The sequence below is a fragment of the Nycticebus coucang genome, chromosome 4 (genome assembly GCF_027406575.1).
Source record: "Nycticebus coucang isolate mNycCou1 chromosome 4, mNycCou1.pri, whole genome shotgun sequence".
Classification (NCBI taxonomy): domain Eukaryota; kingdom Metazoa; phylum Chordata; class Mammalia; order Primates; family Lorisidae; genus Nycticebus; species Nycticebus coucang.
The window spans coordinates 78164547-78177897 of record NC_069783.1 but is presented as its reverse complement, the minus strand read 5'-3'; the positions used below and the strand labels follow the sequence as shown (position 1 = coordinate 78177897).

At 38.2% G+C, this 13351-nt stretch overlaps 1 protein-coding gene across 3 annotated transcripts in view; it reads right to left on the bottom strand.

Annotated features, from left to right (window-relative positions):
• CTNNA2 (catenin alpha 2) overlaps window positions 1-7753 on the bottom strand; it is a 1130561-nt gene extending 1122808 nt beyond the window's left edge. For 2 of the 3 annotated variants that reach the window (XM_053588738.1, XM_053588740.1), the window contains exon 1: window positions 7487-7753. The gene's annotated coding sequence lies outside the window, so the exon portion shown is untranslated. The remainder of the gene's footprint in view (window positions 1-7486) is intronic. The other variant, XM_053588739.1, reaches the window with a different exon arrangement.
• Window positions 7754-13351: the final 5598 nt, after the last annotated feature.

The following is a 13351-nucleotide window of genomic DNA, read 5'->3' as shown; positions in this document are numbered from 1 at the left end:
TTTCTTGTCACTTTTCCAAATCCTTTCCCATGTATTTACTTTTTCCTGGCTTCCAGGTAACATACCAGTTTTAAACAGCACACCTCTAAATAAAACAGCATACCTCTATCTACATGCAGCTTTGTTATCTGTTTCAAAGGAATAATTTTAAAATGAGAATTTGACAGAAATCTGTGCTGTTTTTAGTTTGAAGCTATTATGAGTAAAGCTGTTATTAATTTCATGTACAAGCTTTTGTACATATGCTTTCATTTCACCTGGGAGTGGAATTTCTGGATCACAGGGTAAGGGTATTTTTAACATCGAGAGAAGCTGCCAAATTGGTTCCCAAAGTACTACATTCCCACCAGTAATGCGTGAGTATCACAGTTGCTCCACATCCTCTCCAAAACACGGAACATCTACATATTTTCTTGCGTGGAATATTTCTTCACATATTTTGTTCACGTTTTAGTTGGAGAGTCTTTTATTGACTTGCAAGAATTCTACATATACTGTAAATAATGTCCCTTTTAAGATACATAGGGATAAAAAGACATAGATCTAGCAAATCTCCATCTTTTAAACAGCAAAAGTCTTTTTTTTAATTCTGATAATGTCTAATATATCTTTTCTTTTAAATTCTGTGATTAGTGCTTTGTGAGTCCTACATGACCAATACCTAATCCAAAATTATAAAGATTTTATCCTATGGTTTCTTCTAGAAGTCTATCTATTCAAAATCATAGACAAATCTCAAAAACATTAGCTCAATTCAAGAAAGAAAGCAAAAAGGAATAATTACTTTGTGGTTCAAACCTATATTCTCCTCCAGATCAGGAAAAAAATCACATATCACAAAATTAGTGTACAGAGCTAGAAAGTAAATCAGTCACCAGGGAAGTTCCTAGGGTAAAGGAAATAGTTCATATTTTAAATCCAGTCATTTTATACATATGTGTTTATCCATACACAACAAACCACTTAAAATGGGTGCATTTTATTTGACATAAGACATACCTCAAAAACTTAAAAAACTGTAATGGGAATTTGGAGCTGGATTGGTAGGAAGGCTGGTGACCACACAGTCCTGTGAAGTAAGATTTAGGGGACAGTTGAGACGTTACTATGCCTGAAGCAGAGATGTTAACCTTAAAGTATATATAACTTCTTAACATCACCTCATTCTAAATGCATCAATGCCATAAAGTCTTTCACAGGCATCAGCATGACTAGAATAAGTCAACCACAGCCGGGCTGGTCCCTAAATGGGAGGACCAACCGACTTCTTTCAATGCAGAAAAGACCTTCAGAACAAAGAGAGAAAAGGATGGAGAGGAAGAAACACCAAACTTCTTAGTTCTCCCTCAGCACACAGCCTCTACGAAGCTGCATGTGCAATTTTATTGAGAAAGAAAAAGCATACTCCCCTGAAGTTAAAGTTTTTTCTAGTGTAATAGCAGTTTCTGTTCCAAAAAAGAAAAATAAAAAATGAGACATGGTGGAAAATAAATCACTATACCTTGAAATTTGAAGGGAAACTCACAAGTAGAATTATAGAATTTTGTAGCTAGATATCTATATATCTTGTAGTCTAAGTCACTTAAAATACAGGTGAAATGGAATAAGGCTTCAGGAGTTTGAGGCTTGTCTAACCATCGAACTAGTTAATTACTATAGTTACTCTACAGGAGGAGGAATGAAGCTATGATGATTTAGTGTACTTATAAAATTATAATCTCTAGACCAATGCTTTACTCTGAGCAGTTATTTTAAAAAACAACTGTTGAATGAATTCATGCTAGGTAACAGGTTTTAAAAAATACAAAGAAAGTGTAAGTGGGGTAGAGAGATAAAGTTAGACATAGATTTATTTTCCCCAGTAAATTTGAGTTCTGTATATGCTTCTTTATAGTAGTTCTGCCCATTACGGGCAAAAAATACATACTTTGTGAAATTACTCTGGCAGGTATCAGTGCCTAAAAATACAGAACAAAGAGGTAAACTCTCAAGAATTATAAAATACTCTTTCCTAGAAACAGGTGAAGACAATTACTATTTCTGAAGTGGTTAATGGGTATTTCTCCTTACTCACTAAAAGATGGATTAATGATATTTAATCATTGCTTCAGGCCCTATAAATTTAAGTTAAACTTAGAAGATTAAATTTTCACTAAATCTTCACAAATAAAATATGGGAGCCTCTGGTGATTTCTGGGGTCACTGTAGTTTTTGAGTGGCTTGTTGGAGAACATATTGACATAGTATCATCAAGAGTTCAAGACTTTAGTTCTAAAACATCTGGGGCCTTAAAGAAAAAAAGAACTTGGATTTACTGCAAATCCATAAGGAACAACATAAACCCAATTTACATAACATGAACATCTGAGAAGCTTCCTATTAATTTTCTATTATGGCTCTGAGACCCTTGAGATAATATAAAACTAAATTATTTATTTTATCACAACCCTCAATGAATGCAGGAACACTGAACAAGTTAGGATATGGTTGGATTTGTATCTTCCTCTCGATATGCCATATGCCCTACAACTGTATTATTTGGCTCCCCTCAAACAACCAAGAAACAAAGACCCAGATGTTGAAAAATAGCAACATACTGAAAAATAGCCACATGATTTTAAATTAGATTTTTTCAGCCATGCTCTGGTTTTAAAAACTGATCATTGAAATTTATACTTGTTTTAAAATAACTAAAGCATAGACTGTATTAGCATGACAGCAAAAACATAGAAAACACTTTATTGAACAAACAGTTATAAATTTTCCAGCTCAAAAGATAATGCCAATTCATTCTGTCTTATCCTAACTCCACCTCCCTTTTTGGTCACCACTGTGACTCATGGGGCACACACCTGTTTTTCTAATGTTTGTTAATTCATGTTGTCCTAATATCTGAATGTAATGATCTAATACTTGTATATGCAGATAATGGCTTTTAAATAAAAGGAATAACAAAATCCTTTTAAATACCAAAGCCCTAAAAATTAAGCTATGTAAATCAAACTATCAATTTGTGCTTTTTTATAATGTGTTATAAGTAATAGTTTTGAAGAGGTATAAAATTCAGCTCTGAGGTAAAAATTCACTTAATGATGAAAATAAAAATGTACTAAAAGTAAAATTTCTCAAAAATCTCTGGTCGTTTTATCTAAAACTGACTAGGTGTAATATACCTGGAAATATTTTATTTAGACCCTCTGAATCTTTAAAATATGAGAAAAATCACAAAATACAAAATAAAAATGCTATAGTCTATGGTCATGCTAGCTTTTGGAAATATTTCCATGTCTATGATGAATATATCTTAAGATAATATTCATGAGATCAATTTTATGTATTATTAGAACTGCAAAGAAATAAATATAAGGAGAATATGTGGGAGAAAGCAATGAAATTGTTTCTTTGAAAATGGATTAAACATGAACACAACAAATATCATTGAATATTTATTTCATGGATAAATTTTTCAGAATAGTTTGTGAATCGCAAGTAAAAACAAAGGTGTAGCCAATAAACACTTGTTGCCCCACACTGAGCAGATACTTAATTTGCTCAATGCAAATTCCCAGACAAATCCTCTGTCTCATCACACATCAGTCTCACAGCAAAAAGAAAGAAGGAACGAACCTGAAAGACCATAATCCATTTGAAATTATAATAATCTTGGACATTAATAAAAGGGACTTCAATAATTAGGAAAAGTGTACAATAAAAGTTAAGAAAAAAAAAAAACTTGTAAATACAAATAGCCTAACAGGTACTGGCTTCATATAGGTCAAAATAAAATAATCTTTATTATTATACTCCAAGCTATAGTCCTAGAATATGCACTAAGTAAGGCAAAACAAGGGAAAGTTATAATATTGATAATATTAAATCTTTGTTTTTCAGCAAATGTCAAGTTTTCCATCAGCCTTAAAGTTCAAAGAAAAGACTAAAAATAATATTCTGGGTCCTCTTGAATTCTGTGTCTTGGGATGGGGCTTTAGGGGTGACAAAGAACTAAAACAAACCCCCTGGGCAGCTGAATCTTCTGTAATAAAATGGATTCTACACTACAACAAGTTGGCTTAGCCTAGTGATAGCATATTTTCCTTGGCTCCATGTATAGCACCTCTTAATACACTCACCTGTATGCTAAATATTCCAGTAAGTAGTCTCCCTAGTGTTCCACCAAACGCCAGGCTTTTTCCTCATTCTCTGCTTTGGTTTCAGCTGTCGTACCCACCCTGCACAAAATCTTGCCTAGAAACCTCTGTCCAAACTCTAGGGCTACTATTGAACATGATCGTTTTCCCCATCACACAGACATTTCTCTTCTTCAGTAATCATCTCCTACTTACTTGCTCTTTCATCTTTCTAGCACCATAATCATATACTATCTTGGAATGTTTTTAAACCCTTTCTCCAATTATAATAATATTTACTTAATACATGTTTTGTTTGTACCATGTACTTTGCTAAACACAGTTAAGCTTTAAAACAAACTTATGGATCACACTCTAGCACAATCCCATTTTATGGATGAAGAAAAAGATTTAAACAGTACACAAGGGCACAGCCATTCCAAGAAGTAGAGGCTGCACCCACATCTAAAGCTCTCTCCAAAGAGATTGTTCTCTGCCACTGTGAAATATGACCTCATGCAAACGCCTGTTCTCCCCAGCAAGACAGTAAGCTGAGGTCAAAGAGAGTGTCTTTTACATCTTTCTACCTCTTTGGAATATCTCATAGGACTCAGAATAGGGTTAAGCAGCTGTTAAAAGCTCTGTGTGAGGGAAGTACATAAAATATATCCAGTATATTTCCTATAGAGGTCCCTGAGATATTCTATTGCTCTTTATTTGTACCATACATTCTTAAAGGTTAACTCAGGGAAAGGCAGAAGCCTCTCTACACAGGAGCTTCTTCAGTGGAAATCAGTCTTTATCTGTAAACTTGATATGGTCAGCGTGGCAAGCTCCGTTTTTTAAGACACTGTTTCCTCTTCTAAAATTCATATTTTCTGAGTTTTACTCAAGTCTCTCTTCAAATTTTGCTGCAAACAAAATGTTATTTTATTATTCTTTAATAACTTTGTATATTTTGTTTCCATTGTGTGGACAAATGTTTACAAACAAAGGAAACAAAAAAAAGGTGCCTGACTTGCAATAGTAAGCACAGTATTAAAAACTGGGGCATACACCCACATCCCTCCTGAAAAGAAAACCAAAAAAACTGCAATAAAGAAAGAGTACAGTTGAGTGCGGTTGACGGCCTCCTGTCCACACTCACAAATGTGAAAACCCACAAATAATAACAGAGATGTTGGAAGGAGGAAATTCACTTGGAAGGTACTAAGTTAAAATTAACTCATTATGCTCAGATAGAATTAATATGAAAGTCTTTCACCAGCTTCATGGCTTTCTAGGGAAAGGGGAACACCAACAATAAAAAACATCCCTATCTAGAAGTTCATTATTAAGTAATGTAACCATTCAAATACACAGAGGGTTGACCATCATTCTGCAGCAGAATGTTAGTAACACTGATAATTCCAGCTTTTGCTACATGGCCAGTCAGCCAAGCCATTAATGGAATTGCATTCCTACCATGGGGAGTTGGGGGAGGGAGATCCATCATTCCTAATATTACACACTTCCCCCACCCTGACTCAGATGATTTACTGCATCAACTCTTCATCAAATCAGCACTCAATCACTTAGGAAGACGATTCTCTTCATCTCAACTCTTACTTTACATTCCCATAAAATTCAAAAGTGCATATTCCACTACTGTCACATAATTTAAATGAAAAGAAAAAAATCAATAATTTGTTCCACAGCATAGTTTCCTACTGGCACCTTCCATGAATCCACCATTAATTTGGGTCCCTCACACACACTCCTTAAACACAAAACAGCTATTCTAAAGATGTTAACATTTGGGGTGCTTTTTGTGCTTTTTTTGAAAGAAGAATTTAAATTGGATAAATTTGGGCTTCAAAATATTTAGTTTTGATTTATATGTACACTGTTAAACCCTTCTGAGATGATAAATACACTAAACATTCTGAACCACAGCTGTCCCGCCATGTACAAATAAACTTTTCAGCAGTAATGTTTGTAAAAAAAACCTGCCAAGTTATCACTAATACGTGTAATATACTGAGTTAAGATGTAAGCTAAAGAGACCACTGTAGATTGGAGCATTGTGTGAAAATAAGTGATGCGAACCCTGCTGAAATTCTCAATTATTAACAATGGTCCTGAAGCTAATCCAACTTTTCCATTGGTGTAAACCACAAACAGAATTACACAGCAAGTCTCTCTTTAAAACATCTCCAGGATTCCTATAAAACGGATGAGAAGGGGTAAAGGTATCTGTTAAAGGCGCACAACTGATGCTATTTAAATGGTATATATTTACAAGCATGTGGAGTATAAACTCATTTCTCCAAAAACTGTCTAACCATCATCCTGCTTAGAAGTTAACCCATGGATGAACAAAAGTGCATCTCTTCCGCCCTCCTGCTTTCTATTTTCCTAAACCATTCTTTCCTGGTGTTTTGTATGCTGAGCAAAACGTTCCATAAATAATGCTGTGGTGCACAGGCATTAAAGTTTAGAGAGTTTCTGCCTTTGAAGTAGGTAGTGACAGGACCAAGGACACATGGGTTCAATTCCAAGCCAAATATTAGGCGGGTGGTTTGAAAATGTCAATCCAAAGAGGCCTAGGGGAAAAAGAATACAAGCTTCCCCTGCCACCACCCTTCTTCCCCTCCCCTCTTTCTCTCTCGTTCCCTCCTCTCTTCCTCTGTTCTCTTTCGTTGTGGTTTCTCATGGAGACAATCAAAGCAGGGAAAGCCGGATTTTAAATTAGTGAAACACACACTGGGAATATGTAATTCCGGGGGGGGGGGTACTGCTGAAGAGGGGTGTGGGGGACTGTTGGCAACATGTCTAAGTGACAACCCTCCCCACCCCCACCCTAATACAGCACAAATCCATAGATTCTTCTTCGACCCTCTTCTTTCAGTGCCCAGTACTCTATCCAACTTGACCCTTCATCCTAGTAATTTAGGGACCCGCAGGGCTCCGCTGTGCAAGAGTGTGTCTCTCAGTACATGCACCCAATTTTCAGGACCCCCCTGAATCCGGACAGTTGTAGCAGAGAAGGGATGCTCCCACCGGGAAGGGGTGACGGGGGGGGTGTCAGAGAGATGGAGACAAGAGGAAAAGGGTGCAGAGCTGCGCTCTAGGGCGAGTGGCTGAAAGGAAGACGGGGAAGAAAGAAAGGGTGGGAAGGAAGCGGGGCTGGGAGAGAGGAAGAAAGGGATGAAAGAAAGGCTGGAAGGGAGAAAGGAGGGGAGAGGAGAGAGGGATGTTGGGAAGGATGAGGGAGGGAGGGCTGGGGAGCAGGGAGGGAGGAGGGATGGAGACGGTGGGAGGGAAGCAGGGAGGGAGGGAGACAGGCAAGGATGGAGGATGCTCTGCCCGGGACTCACCTCTGTGGGTCGGTGGGAGTTTCTCGCCTCCTCCTCTTTCTCGCCGGTTCGCAGCAACTGGAGTGCTTGTCACAGAAGGGACTGAGGCGGCGGCACGGGTACAAGGGCAGCTGCTGCTACAGCCGCCTCTGGCCGAGGTGCGGTGCCGCCTGCTCTGCCCGCCCGCCCGGGTCTCCGCCTCACTCAGGGCTGGAAGCGAAGCCGCTCCCCCTTCCCCCCGCCCGCCCCGCGTCCAGCCCAAGCGCGAGCGGCAGCGGCCCGGATCGCCGCTAGGGGAGGCGGAGAGTGCGCCTGCGCGGCCGCTCTCTCGCTCGCGCGCCCCCGCGGCCCCGCGGTTCCACAGGGCTGGGAAAGGTACCGCGGGGCGCGGGCGCGCGCGGCCTGGGGAGCGCCCGAAAGGGCGGGGCGGGGCGGAGCTTGGGAGGCGGGGCCGGTTGTGCGCCGCAGGTGGGGGGAGGGGACGCCGGCGGAGGAGCACTGCCTTAGGGCGCAGGTGCCGTGTCCATGACAACCGCGTTACCCTGCGGGCGGGGACCTGGAGCTGAATTGTAGGAGCTCTGAGACCCTGGGAGAAGCACTGGGTGCGGGAACCTGCAGGAGAGGGCCGGAGAGATGTGGGGGTTGTCGCAGAGTAGGAAAGAAGGGCCAGCCCCGCTGGCGTGCGACACGTGGCAGCAGGAGGGCACGGCAGAGCTCAGGGAAGGTAGTGACCGACGCGGAAGGGACATTTGTTAGCACCTACAGCCCTGAAGGGAGAAGGTTTGGACTTTATGAGAACCGAGAAGAGGATAAAACCAATGGAATATTTGTTCACTTAACAAGCCTTTGTTGAATGTTGTCTCCGTGGAAAGCATTGATTCTTTTATTGATTCTAGGGATATTACCTAGCCCCTAATTTGTACCAGACACTCTTGTTAGGCGTTCTAAGATAATCAAAAAATGCTGAGACCCAGGGTTTATCCCCGCGGAGGTTATGCTCTAGTTGGGGAACTTAGAGTGGGTAGAGAGCGCATACCCTGCCAGCCACCAACAACTGGGGCTTGATGGTGGTGGAAAGTTACTGTTACAGAGGTGCTAGGAGGAAAGAAGGAACACAGCTACATCAAATGTGAATCATAAGTTACAATCATCTTTGTTCTTCTACAATGTCAAATGACAATCTTTGTTTTTGTTTTAACCCAAGAGAGAAAAACAAAGACAAAATCCATAGCAGTAGTATGACACAACTGATGCTTCATTCACAGCTTGCTGTCTGGTATCCTCACCCACTGGCGTCAATGCGTTTGTTCATGCCAGCACTTAGATAGCTTTATGTCACTTGGTCCACGCGCTTTTTTTTTTTTTTTTGCAGTTTCCTTCAATGTTGGCTGCGTCAGCTATTTTTCCTCCTCCCTCTTGTTCCCAAGTTGACATCTGCAGTTGAAAATTATATCAAACACAAGTGTCTTTTTTTCTCTCGGGGCAAGAACATGAAAATGTTACCTCTGTCCATTCCCCTATCTGTCTCTTCCAATATAGTCGTGTTTTTCTTTTTTCTTGTCACCACCATTTGACCAATTAAAAAATTCCTGGTTAAAAAAAAGACAAGTCACTAGATGTAAGCTTAAGAAAACTTTAACCCCTCAACTCGGTTTCAGGACCACGGACAGTGATACCACAAATTCCTTCTACCAAGCGTTTTTCCTGGGATGTGCCTATAGAACAGGAGAAACAAGCTAAGGAAGGTACAGGATGTGCTTCAAGAAGTAAATGCTGAGCGCCAAATAATTTCTGTCGGAAGATTTGAACTCAATGGAAAAACAAAAAAGCCTACTATGGAATAGAGAAGGTAGGGAAAAGTAGGCCTTCAGCTAAAGTTTGAAGAAAGAATGGGTAGTACTTAGAGGCATGGCAAATACTTAAAGAGGATAGTTTTAGCCATTGCGGTGGTTAAAGTGGGGTTAGTTTAGCCAGCCAGGTACTTAAATAAAACAGAGATGGTGCATACTACGTGTACTGCTACATGTTATCTTTTTGGAGGCAGAGGACACCTCTGATTTTAAATGGTCCACGAATGTGGAAAGAGTAAGGTAACCCTATTTAAAAGAGGTGGAACATGCACTCAAAGACTGATATTTTTTGTTATTACTATGATTTTTCATTCTCTATTCAGGCTGAAGGGGATAGACTAAAAAATACAGGCCAAAGAGAAATCAGACAAGTTCATCTCATTAACGTTCAAAGGATTCATTTACAGTATTTTGTGTGGTTTTAATTAATATTACATTTATAATTCTTTGTTTTAATTGGCAAAAAACAGAAAGATTAATAAAGACACAGAGTCTTGTCAAAATGAAATTCCCCTCATTTTTGTTCTGCAGTGACTTTCAAGATGCTAAGATATTATTGAGAGACACTTAAAAGTTATTTGCAAAATATTTGGAAGTTTTTTTTCTCCGTGCAATTGCTTGAAATTGGAGTTAATAAAGAATAGCATAAAAGTCATTTCTGATATCTCAGACCATTGCCTCCCTTATTCTCCTTCAAAATGCACCAAACTATTGTCTGTCAATCAAACAGTAGTTAGAAATAACTCAGGCAATGCATTTACGTCACCGGCAGGCAAATGGCAGCTGAAATTTTTGTTCCCTGCCTTCAATAAATTTACTAATTCTTTTATGCTTTGAATTAATAATACCATCCTTCAGCTTACCCTGTGGAAAACACAAATTATTACTTTAGCCATATTTATTTTTCTCTGATAGTCTAAGTATACTTGTTATAAGTAATGGCTATCATTAGACACTAAAAAGCTATCATTTTGTTTTTCCCTATTCTAAACCAAGGGAATTTTTTCAACCTTTATTTCTTTTGTTTGAGACTGCTTGTGATTCTGTTTTCAGTTTTCTTGATTTAAGTGTTGTCCTTCATTTCAATGACATAAACATACATAGCTCTCAGAAAAAACAGTTTTTTCCTCTTCCCCACTATAGTAAAGATTTATGCCAATATAAAATAGCAATCAAAATAAGCATAGTTAAATGTACAGTATCGTTTTCAACTGGAGAAAAAACGGTATATAATTAAAATCCAATTCAAAATGGAAGGGTATGACATCTGGATTTTTAGAAGAGACTCCAAACCAATAAATCTTAAATAAAATCTTAAATAAAGACAATCTTAAATAAAATTATCTGAAGTGCTTATACATTTAAATGTCAGATCTCTGTGCCCTCAGACCTTCATTCAGTCTGTCAGATTGAGAAATTTCTCTATCAAATCCTCCTGAACAATTTCGTTTATTAATAGACTTTATTTTTTAGGGCAGTTTTAGGTTCACAGCAAAATTTAGTGGGGAGTACAGAAAGTTCCCACCCCGGTGCAGCCACCCCTGCTAATTAATCTGCCATACCAACAACAGTACATTCGTTGTAAATGATGAACCTATATTGAAACATCTATATCACCAAACTTCATAGTTTACATTAAAGTTCACCCTTGATTTTGTATGTTTTATGGGTTTTGCGAAAAAGTATAATAACATGTATCCACCATTATACATTATACAGAATAGTTTCACTACCCACAAAACTCCCTGCTGCGTCTACTCATCCCTTACTCCTCCAAACCCCCTGGGATTTTTCCTATCTCCGTGATTTTGCCTTTTCCAGAAAGTCATACAATATATAGTCTTTGCAGATTGGTTTCTTTCACTTAGTAAAGTGCATGTAAGTTTTCTCCATGTATTTTCATAGATTGGTTCCTCTTTTCTTTTTAGCACTGAATAATATTTCAGTGTGTGGATGTCCCACAGTTTATCCATTTTACATACTGAGGGACATCTTTGTTGCTTCTAAATTTTGTCAATTATGAATAGAGCTGTTGTGGCATCCTTGAAGGGCTTATATTTGATATACCACATATATCAGTTATACACCAGGATTTCTTCAAACATGGTCCAGCTTGTTCCCACAAATATAATAGTAGGTTTATTCTTTCATCTAAGAAACACATAACCAATGAAACCCTTACTTGTGTTTTTATGTCTATCTTTCACTATTTAAAAATATAAAATAATATGTCTCGGAATTTTTGTTTTATAGCAGTAGTTTCTAACACTATTTTTCCTTTTTAGAGGCATATTTATTATTTGATTTTCCAGGTAATTCTGTGTGCAGGTAAACATAAGGAATATTTTAAGAGCCACATGTAAATCTTTTCCTTTTTTCATGCCGAAACACTTCATCTGCAACATTATATAGGTAGAAGGGGGTAAGCAGAATAGTGGACCCCAATGAGTTCCATGTCCCAATCCCTTGATCCTGTGTCTATGTCATATTAAGTGGCAAATTACTTGTAGATGTAATTAAGGTTATGGAATGTTAGAATGATTATCCTGGATTACCAGATGGGCTTAATCTAATCCCATGTGCTCTTAAAAGTGGCCAGAGAGCCTCTATCTGGCCAGAGTCAAAAGAGATACATCAGAGAGGTGAGGCAGACGGAGAAGAGTCAGAAAGATTTAAAGCATGAGAGTGACTTTACTGACTTTACTGTCCTGGGAAGGGGCCTACAAACCAGAGAATGAGGGCAGTCTCTAGAAACTAAGAATAACTCCAGGAGAATGACCCGCAAAGAAACTGAAACCTCAACCCTACAAGGATATGCAAATGAATTCCACCAACCTGCAGAAGCTCAGAAATGAATTGATTGCACACATATCCAGGAAGCCGCATAGCACAGCCCTGTCAACACCTTGATAATGGTCTCTTGAGTCTCTCAGCAGAGAACTCCAACTAGCCCAGTACACTTCTGAACTGTGAGATAATAAGTTTGTGATATTTTAAGGGTCTAAATATATGGTCATTTGTTATAGCAACAGTAGACAGCTAATACACAGATATTCTATGTCAATTAATTAATCTCTAATAAATCAAAAACAGCAACATTATTAGACAGTAACTATATTTTAAATATCAGTTTCACCATACTCTAGTGTGTGACGTTGGACAAGTTTTGTAACATCTGCAGTAGTTTATGTCCTAGTCTGTAAAATGGAGATGATTTTTTATCTGTTTGCCTTTCTTGTGAGAATTAAATGAAACAATAGTAAATTCCAGTGTACTGTGTTCATAAATCGATGTCGTACAGTTCCTTTCAGTAGTTTTTTAACATGAATAAGGGAATCAGAAATTAAAATAAGATTATTACCCAGTATCTTTTGACCACTTTTTAATCTGTTTCTATCCTCTTTCATTTCCAATTAATGCTTTAAGAAAGAAAGAAGGCCAGCCACAATGGCTCCTTCTGTAATTCTAGTGCTTTAGGAGAAGAAAGTTAGAGGATTTCCTGAGGCCAGGCATTTGAGACCAGGCTGGCAACATAGTGAGACCTCCTTTCTACAAAAAAATTAATAAATAAGTAAATAAAGTGAAAAAGAAAGAAAGAATGATCTATAATATGACTTATATTAAATGTGCCACTTTCCACTTCCTGTTCCCTAATAGACCCACTTTTCCTTTAAGAGAAATCTTGGGCTGCTGCTATTTAATAAATTTTTAAATTGTATCATTTTACTCTCAATTGTCACGCTAGAGCACCTTTTTCTGAGTTTTGCTGTAAGGAGGAATAGTTCCAGTCTGAATTATTTCAATGGCAAGTGACTATAATCCTATTTAAATTCATGTGAGCAAAAGGGGAATTTTGACTTACCAATCTGAGAATTGTAAAATATATCTAGATGAGACTCAGATAGATCCAGGGTGCCATCAATTTTTTTTCATAGCAAAGCCTTTGATTAAACTTGCTTGGGGCCTGAGCTCATAGTTGAACACACTCTGTTTCATATGCTCACTCTTGTAACCACATCGAGGAGAATAAACTTTT